The sequence below is a fragment of the Monodelphis domestica genome, chromosome 1 (assembly GCF_027887165.1).
Source record: "Monodelphis domestica isolate mMonDom1 chromosome 1, mMonDom1.pri, whole genome shotgun sequence".
Lineage (NCBI taxonomy): Eukaryota > Metazoa > Chordata > Mammalia > Didelphimorphia > Didelphidae > Monodelphis > Monodelphis domestica.
The window spans coordinates 459,420,433-459,430,352 of NC_077227.1; positions in this window are offsets into that span (position 1 = coordinate 459,420,433).

A 9,920-nucleotide genomic window follows, 5' to 3' on the forward strand; every position below is an offset into this window, starting at 1 on the left:
CCAGGAAGATGCTTTCTAGGAACTATAGCAGTCAATACAAATGAGATGAAAACAAGCATTACTCGGGAAAGGAATAGAGGAATAAGACAGGCATCACATGAGACCAGTGTTGTGACTCCCTTAACAGGAAAGCCCAAGAGAAAGAAAGTGGAAGGAAAAGAGGCATGATGTAACAGCTAGGTACAGGTTTAGCGATGGCAATTCCCAGGAAAGAAATCAGGTCCAGGGAGAGCAGAGTGATAACATTACCAAAAAACATCTGTGGGCCTAAGGCATCCAAGGCTTAAGTCGATCATCTTTGTATATACTATAGTCATGTTTTCTAGGTGTGCAATACAATGCATGATCCCTTTATATGTCCACCTTCTCATTGATACAATATGTATTTTGGAAGTGTGCCCCAGATTTAGAGGGCTACTATTCATTATTATTTTCTTACTATGCTACATCATTAAATCCCTTTGCTTTAAAGTGTTCTGTCTGGCTGACTAGGAAAGAAATAAATATATCAGTGGGGTCTCATTGGTTGTATATTTGAGTGGATCCAGACCTATAGAGTATTTTGTGCCTTGGGCAATTTTTCTGTAGGTCCTACAAGTGAGAGGAGGTGCCCAAGGTGTGATATAGAGGATAAACATGAAAAGGCATGAAATAATGCAGGATAAAAGCAACAGAACTTACAAACAATATACATACTCCTGAGACGCTCTCCTTCCTCAAAGAGCCGGGTACCTCACTTGAAGTATTTTGCTCTACCCCAAACTCCTGCCCTCATAAAGGGACTCCATCATAGAGTAAGATTTATCAAGATCCTGAGAAAAAAGGAAGAGGGCAAATGTCACAATTTCCAAAAAAGAAAACGGAGTCTTCAAAATATAAACCAGTGAGTTTGACTTAGACTACTAGCAAAAGCCTAGAAATGGGTGATGAGCATCTGGAAAGGGAAGCTGTGGTTACAAAAGGATGCTGGCTACTAGTATGACTATATCAAGAACAAATCATTACATTTTATGGTTGGACTAAATATATGAGAATTTTAAGATAATACTATGATCACTGAATTAAAAATATAATAGCTCAAGTCAAATTTCAGTAGAAATTAGATGACAAGGCAATCAGATAAATTCAGAAATGGTCAGATGCCTGGACTCAGGACTTTGAGTGGTTCAAGATCAACATGGCAGGAGGTCTCCAGTGGGATATCCCAGGGATCTGTGCTTGGCCCTGTGCTGTTTGACTTTTTTTTTTTATCATTGACCTGGATAAAAACATATGAGTACTCTTCAGATATGCAAATGACACAAAGCTAGGAGAGATGACTATCACAGTAGATGAATGAGTCAAGATCTCTTGGCAGATGAAGCACTAGGATGAATGTAATGAGATGAAATTCAATAGGGATGAATGTCAAGTCTAGCGCTTGAGTATGAAAAAATTTACTTCACAAGTATAAGATGAGGAAAGGGTTGGTATATGGCAATTATTCTGAAAAGGGTCTGGGGGGGTTTAATGGACTGATGAATCATCACGATGTGATAGCCAAAAAAACCCTAGGGACATAGCTACCAGGAATAGGGAGATATCCTTCCAAGCCCCCAAGTGAAGTGCAGCTGCAACAGCAGGTTGAATTTGAATCCAGATCCAGTCCTAGGTGATAATAGAACCACCACTCACTGCCCTACCTACTCACTTTGCCATTCAGACAAAGAAGCAGAAGCAACCTAGGCTTGGCCAAATCAAAGGAGAAGGTTGGATCACCACCTACCATCTTTCCACCACTCCTGCTCTCTCTCCCAGCCACCTTGAGAAGTAGGAACATCTGCATCCACAAACCAGGCTGAACCCAGCCCCAGCCTAGTGTTCTTTGTAGCAACACTTGGAAAACATTAGCTCAACCATTTATCTGCCATCCACCTCTGCTCCTTTGGCTCCTCCTTTCTCTTTCCATATAACCATATAAATCAATTACTGGCCATATAGGAGGAGCAGCTTAATTGCGACTCTCAGTCTTTCATCCTCATTCTCCTCAATCTACCTTACCCTCCCTACATCCAACTCCAATCCTACCACCCCTTTCCCAGGGCCCTCTGGAACTCTCATTCCATAATAAAAACAAAAAACCTCCCTTTTATCTTGAACTTCTTTCTTGGATGCTCTTTCCCATCTATTAGCTGTCACTGAGCCCTGGCTCCCCCTGACAACACTGCATATCCTGCCCTCCTAGCCTGCACTTCCATACTTCCGCTCACAGCCTGGACACTGCTCCTTCCAGACTCTCCATGTATCTCCACTGCTCAAGGATCTTTTCTCCTTTGAGGCTCACTCAGTCCAATTTTCCAGCTCAAACCAAACCACGGATGGAGACTGCTCTACCTTCCTCACTCCTCAGTCTCTGACAAAGAACTAACCATCCTGCTTGCCAAGGCCAACTTCTCTACATGTACCTTCAATCCAACCCTTCTCATCTTCTCCAATTACAATTTCAATTATCCCCTCTTTATATTTTAATTTTCAAAGTTATATTTATTTTATATAAAACAAATTAGTATGTGGTCATGTCTCACTTTATGTAAATTCACAAATGTAAGTTGGACTTTACATAAAGAATTATGAAAGAAATTCACATTCCAAAAACTACAATGTTAACTTTACTGTATGTTATCCTACATTTTCTCTCTCCTTGGAGACTATTAAACAGAGATTGGTTAATTAATTACTTTTTGAGTACACCATAAAGGAGGCTCTTTTAGTGTAAGGATTGGACTAACTAGACGCTGAGGCCCATTCCAACTTCAAATTCTTTCTTGTTTTAAGTTTTGTTTTATTTATTTATTTTTAAAAGCTTACCTTCTGTCTTTGAATTAATGCTGTGTATTGACTCTAAGGCAGAAGAGTGGTAAGGGCTAGGCAATGGGCGTTAAATGACTTGCTCAGGGTCACACAACTGGGAAGTGTCTGAGGCCAGATTTGAACCTAGGACCTCCCATCTCTAGGCCTGACTCTCAATCCATTGAGCTACCCAGCTGCCCCCTCAGTTTTATTTTTTAAATGAACAGAAATCTACTTTTTTCTCCCTCTCCCTATCCCATACCATTGTGAGAAGGGAAAAAGAAAGAAAAATAAATTCCTTGTAATAAATATGCATAGTCAAACAAATTAAATTCTATCATTGGCTATATTCAAAAAACTAATGCTTCATTCTTCACTCTGAATCCATCACCTCTCTGTCAGAAGGTAGAGAGTCTGCTTAGTTATTGTTCCTCTGGAATCATGGATGGTTATGGGGTTAGTCAGAGTTCTTAGAACTTTCAAAATTGTTTTTGTGGTGTTATTATATCACTCTGCATGAGTTCATACAGGCCTTTCCTATGTCTCTTTGACTTCCAATGTCTTCATTGTTTATAGCACAATTTTATTTCATCACATCCTATACCCAAATTTTATTTTCTGTGATTCTTTGTTCCATGAAGGAAGCAATGGAAGAACAGAGGGGAAAACACTGGCCTGGGAGTCAAGAGACTTAGAAACTCCTGATGCTACCACTGTGGGACCTTGAAGAAGTCCTTCTCTAGACTTTCCATTTCTGGACTATCCCATCTGTAACATGCTATGTCCAGTCATAGTACCCGTCAACCCCCTGATGGAGAGTTTTATGTGGCATTAATGATATCTCCCAAGTAAACTGTGAAATTCCCCTTATGAGTTTAGCTCCTTCTGGGGTCCTGGGTTGATGCCACATGGAGGATGATTGATTTTCCTTTTAAACCTCACCTTCCATCTTAGAATCAATACGGAGTACTGGTTCTGAAAAAGAAATGTACCTCCAAAAGGAGATACATGGATAGAGAAGGACCCAGATGGACTGGTGATGAAAAACCCACCTAGGGACCTTCCCAGGGCCAGTGAAGCAGAAACCCCTTGAGACTATATGAAAACACAAGCTTATTTTGCTTTAATAAGCAAATAACCTTAATAGGCTAGGGAAGTGATAGTTAAGATCCAATATGTCCCTGACTCAAAAAAGTTCTATCTCCACCCACTTCCTATGTTCCTCTCACAAGAAAGCTCTTCTGATCTTGAATCCTTCTTATCAGCTCCCTGATCTTATCTAACCCCCCAAAACCAGCTGACTAACTATCTATACTCAGTATCTTAGATTGTTAATCAACTAACTTAATTGGCTCCAAAAGAGCTAGTGAAGATGGACTCACAAGTGGACTGTGTCCTTTCCCAAGCCTGGGGTTGGCTTTTTAGGTAAAAAACCCAAAGTCCCAGATGTTAAACCCTTTGGTCTACCTTAGCCAAGTTGCCACAGCCCTGCAGGGAAACCCAGATGTCCTCCTAAGTATCTTCCAAGCCCAAACCCACCAAGTTTCTCCATGAGACGAGTCAGGTTACAGGAGCTGATGGAGCAGACGTTCACCCTTCCAGCTCAGAGACAGGACAGTTGTGTGATGTCAGTTAACTCAGTTAACTCCCCAAATCCTCTTCTGCAGTATCCTCTCCTTCTAGAATCTTTTCCCAGGGTTTATGGCTAAATTCTCCTTGCTCCCTTTTAGAGACAACTTTTGCATTTTCCCTTATCCCTTATCCCTCTATCCTTATAGCTCCAAGGCAGAAGAGTGGTAAGACAGGCAATAGGGGTTAAATGACTTGCCCAGGGCTATACAACTAGGAATTGTCTGAGGTCAAATTGGAACTCAAGACATCACATCTCTAGGCCTGGCTCTCTACCCAGTGAGCCACCCAGCTGCCCCAGATGGGTTGATTCATACATGCAGGCTACATCCTTGGATGTGGCCTTTAAAGGAGATGCTAGAGATCAGGGAAACAGAACAAGAACAGGGAAGTAAGATGATCTAGAAAAGCTGGTTAGACACTTCCCTAGAGGGAAGCCCTCCAGGGAACCCTGTGCACCAAGGAATTGTATGACCTCTCCAAGGAACCACAAACATTAGAGAATCAGTGCCCAATGAAGAAACCAGAGGAGCTCCTGGTCAGAGCATGAGTCAGAGCCAAGATGCAGCTAATGAGAACTGCAAAATGGAGCAGCAAACCTGGACACCTTCTCTCGCTGGCTTTGAGTTAGGTGGACTGTGCTATATCAAAAATAGGGATCAGTTCTTCAACAAGCCTCCCCCTTGGGGAAGGGGAAACCTCAGGGTAGTTCTAAATGTCTACAACACTATAAAAGACCCTGAGGGAGGTAAGAGGTACTGGAAAGGGAAGACAAACTGCCTTTACTGTTTATGGGCTAGGGTGAGAGTCTCTTGGATTTTCTCTTAGGTTAAAAATAGTCTGTTTTATTAGCCTGTGCTCACATGGGAACAGAAGGCCCTTTTCTTTTTTGTCATAGAAACATAGGCACAAGCCAAATTCTAATGTTCCCAGGGGAAACCCTGAGTAAGGACACAAGCCAGAGTGTGATTCCGAGGGAAACCAAGACTGAACCCAAGAACCTGTAAACACAGAACTTTCATTCTGGGTCATGAGTTACATTTGTGGGGAATCTTCAGGGATGTTTTTAATTTTATTTCTTTTTTTTTTGTTGGGGGCGGGGAAGGCTAGCCTTTCTAATCTAGTAGTCTTGAAATACCAGGACAGGTTGTACTGTGGTGTGGTCAGAGGCAAATAAATGACTGTCCAGGTGTGGGAGGACTAGACCCCCTCAAAGGATTGTGGACTTGAGGACATCACTAAAAAAGTTTTATACACCACTGTGCACTTTTTGGAGGGATGAGAGTTTCTAGGGAAGGTATTCAAAAAGGTGGATAACATGATTGCTACCTTAAATAAACTGCCCACCACTGTAATGTCTTCCCAGAATCTCAGGCTGTAGTCTCATGTGTTTGAAATGACTATAGTTTAATTTTCAGGGACTGCAAAACTTAACTAGACTTAAGGGTTCTTAAATTAATATACACTTTTTTTTTTTTACTATTTTTATAATAGAGGGCAGATTTGAACCCAGGATCTCCTATCTCTAGACCTGGTTCTCTACTCATTGAGCCAACCTACCTGCCCTAGATTTCAACATAATTGGTTTCTTATGCATTTGAAAGCATCATTCCTAGAAGAGATCCATAGATTTGTGTGGGGTAGAAATTGAGGGGACCTTGGAAATTTCAAATTTCACCCTCCTTTACCACTTTCTGAGAAATATATATGACCATGAATGTCAATCGTTTAAAATATAAGGCTTTAGTTTAAGAGAGAGAGAGAGAGAGAGATGGTGGGGGAAAAGTATTGTCTCAAATTGAGGACCCAAGACAGATGATCTAAAACTGATGCCCCAAGGGGTTACAGAGAAAATGTGGGGCACTGCCTCAAGTTATTGACCCAAGACAAATTCCCAATAATTCACAGAAAAATCTTACTTATAGGGGAATCCTGATGCAATCAAGACTTCCTGAAGGGATTATAATATTTTTACCACAGTTGGAGACAGAATGTTGAATAGCTTTACAATTACAATGAACACATTCAAGCTTATTAACATCTTCAAGAAATTGGAGAATCGCTTCACAATGGATATATCCAAGCAAATCAGTATTTTATAGGAATGACCATGGAGTTAAGAGGGGAGTGGTTTGGGACTGGATTATCTAGAAGGGGCTGATGAGAGGATCAGTCAAGACATTGGGTTTGACCTCCTGTTAGAAGCTTCAATAATCCAAATACAAAGATACAATAGGAGAGTCTTCTAAAACAGACAGGTACTCAATGGAACAACCCCCAGGAAGTAATGCAGAGTGAGAGGAGCAGAACCAGGAGAACATTGTACACAGAGACTGATACACTGTGGTACAATCAAATGTAATGGACTTCTCTACTAGCAGCAATGCAATGATCCAGGACAATTCTGAGGGATGTATGAGAAAGAACGCTATCCATATCCAGAGGAAGAACTGTGGGAGTGGAAACACCAAAGAAAAACAACTGCTTGACCACATGGGTCGATGGTGATATGATTGGGAATGTAGACTTTAAATGATCACTCTAATACAAATAGAATAATATAGAAATAGGTCTTGATCAATGACACACGTAAAACCCAGTGGACTTGCTTGTTGGCTATGGGAGGGGGGTGGGAGGAGAAGAGGGAAAGAACATGAATCATATAACCATGGAAAAATATTCTAAATTAATTACTTAAATAAATAAACTTTAAAAAAAAAAGGGTACTCAAGATTGGTACTTAAAATTTAGCCAGGAGTCCTTCAGAATCTAAGACCATCAGCCTGGGACTCCTAGGGCAATTCCCAGGTAGTGAGAATAACACACTAATTTCCCACTTTACACAGATTTCATCAGACTGCCTAAGAGAGTCTGACATACATACATGCAAAAGATTAAGAAGTCCTGATCTAGGGAGAGAATAAGATCACTGTGTGACCTTAAACAAGTCACATTTCCCTTTTGTGTCTCAGTTTCCTCAACTACAAAATAAGGAAATCAGATTATATTAGTGATTTACAACCTGGGCTTCAGAATCCTAGAGGCCTAGGGAGTGAGTTATTGAAAAGAGTCCCAGAACACTATGTACATTATATATTGCCATTTAAAAAAAAAAAAGCAAAAAATTTTATCTTCTGTCTGAGAATCGATATTAAGTGTCTATGACAAGGCAGAAGGGTGCTAAGGACTAGGCAATTGAGGTTATATGACTTGCCCAGAAAGTGTCTGAAGCCAGATTTGTTCCAAGCCTGGCTCTCCATTCATCTAACTGCCCCAAACATCATCATTTCAATCTTTATTTAGCTCCAACAAATTATCCAGATAAGCCTACTTTCTTTAAGATTTGTTCCTCCTATACACCATTCCTTTCCCCCTGTTTTGTTTCTTCGGGTCCTGAATTACAGACCTGTCTCTTCCATCTCTCACAGCCAGGTATGACACTCCTACATCCTGAACAGCTGTGTCCTCTTGGCCCTGAGGAGACAGACATGCCTACAGGCCATTGAGGAAGCCAACAAATCCACCAAGGCCACAATTGCTCTTCCGGGGATTCTACCAGGTGTGCCTATTCCTGTTGCACCTAAGAGGTTCAAGAAGTTTGTTTTGGAATTGTGGGTATCACTAAGGGCTTAAACAACAACCACCACCACCATCATGGCCGCCATCACCGCACTGTGAGTGTTTCCCGCAAGCTGGAATGGTAGAAATGCACGGGGCATCAGGGCGTGGAGAAGCCCCAGTTCCATCTTGGTGTAACCACTAATGACAGGATACAAGAAGTCTTAGAGCTCACTCCGTTCACAAGAGCTGTATTTTTAGCCCTAGGGTTGGCAGCTTCCCAAGTCCCCACCAAAGGTTCAGAGAACACACCACAAGTGTAGAGTTCAAAATCTCTGAGCTGATGGGAATGTCTCTGCAGGGGAGAGGATGTAGCCAGAGTTTGTTAAGGGCAAGGATCTAGATTGGCATTCGAACAATTTGCCCAACCCTATTTTAAACTTTTATTGAAGATGATGATGATGATGACGACATTTTACCTGTTTTTAGGTTCTACCTATTTTTTGACAGTGGTGGTCAGAGATGGGGATCAGAACTGGGATTTTATGGAATTCCCTCTCCCCATCTCGGTCAGCACTTGCTCTAATCTTAGTTTCCCTTTACCCTGAGAGGTTAACATGCCAGGAGCAACCCTGTCCATTTGTGTCTTTGGCAGAGACTTGAACCCAGGTGTCCCTGATTCAGCAGCTAGCTTGTTAGTCATTATCCAATACAATTTGCTCTGTTTGGCATTCCAGTTTTCTTACACTTTCTTACCACTTACCCATTGATACAGTGACACTAGCCTCTGGGCTGTTCCATGAAAAAGACATTCCATCTCTCAGCACTGGGCATTTTTTTGGCTGTCCCCTGACTGAAATGCTCTTCCTCTTTTTCTAACTCTAGACCTCTCTGACTTCCTTAAATCCCATCTAAAATGATACCTTCTACAGGAAGCCTTCCCCACCCCCTCTTAATTCTAGTGCTTTCCCTCGGTTCATTATCTCCTGTTTTATCCTATATAGAGCTTGTTTTGTAAATATTGGTTTGCATGTTATCTCCCCATTGACCATAAGCTCCTTGAGGGCTGCGTCTTGGCTTTTTTTTTTTTTATCCCCAGAACTTAGCATGGCAACTGGCACATAGTAGGTGCTTAATAAATGTTTGTTTTTTATTATAAACCTTAAAATTTCTTAGACTTATAAATGTTGGAAATTTCATACTTGGAAAATTTCATACTTATAGTGGGAACTCTATTGGAATGTGAACCCCATTGGCAAGGGAGGTTCCTCCTCCTCCCTTCTTAAGATTACTTTAGGACAGAAACCTTTTGCTGACAATGGAAAGGGCTGCAGCATAGATCAAAATTTAATTATTCCAATCTCCACCCTACTCAGGGTAACAGGATTTAGGAAGGGCTGCAGCATAGATCAAAATTTAATTATTCCAATCTCCACCCTACTCAGGGTAACAGGATTTAGGAAGGGCTACAGCAAAGGATCAAGATTTAATTATTTGAGAATATGACCTTCAACAGACAAGTGCAAAGCCACAGACCTCTGGGTGGTCCTGGGTTAAGGTAGAGCCACCATTGGCACAGGGAAGACATGGACAGTGATTGGTAGATGTGAGAACTGAGGGGAGGGAAATTAGATGGTTTCCTTAAAGATAGCGGGGTCTGAGGACTGGGGTGGTTGGTTGGAGAGGTTGTGCTCTGAGAAGCTTGCTCTGAAGGAAGCTGGAGGTGGAGGCCCTTGAGACTGTTTCTCCATTTTGGTCACGTGAGTGATAGGGACTGATCTCTTTTCTTTGCCTCAGCTATCTAAGGGCTTGGGCCTTTTGGCCCAGCCTAAACAGAGGGGGTATTTAAGCCCTATTCCCTTCTCTCCCCTTTATCTCTCTCTCTCTCTCTCTCTCTCTCTCTC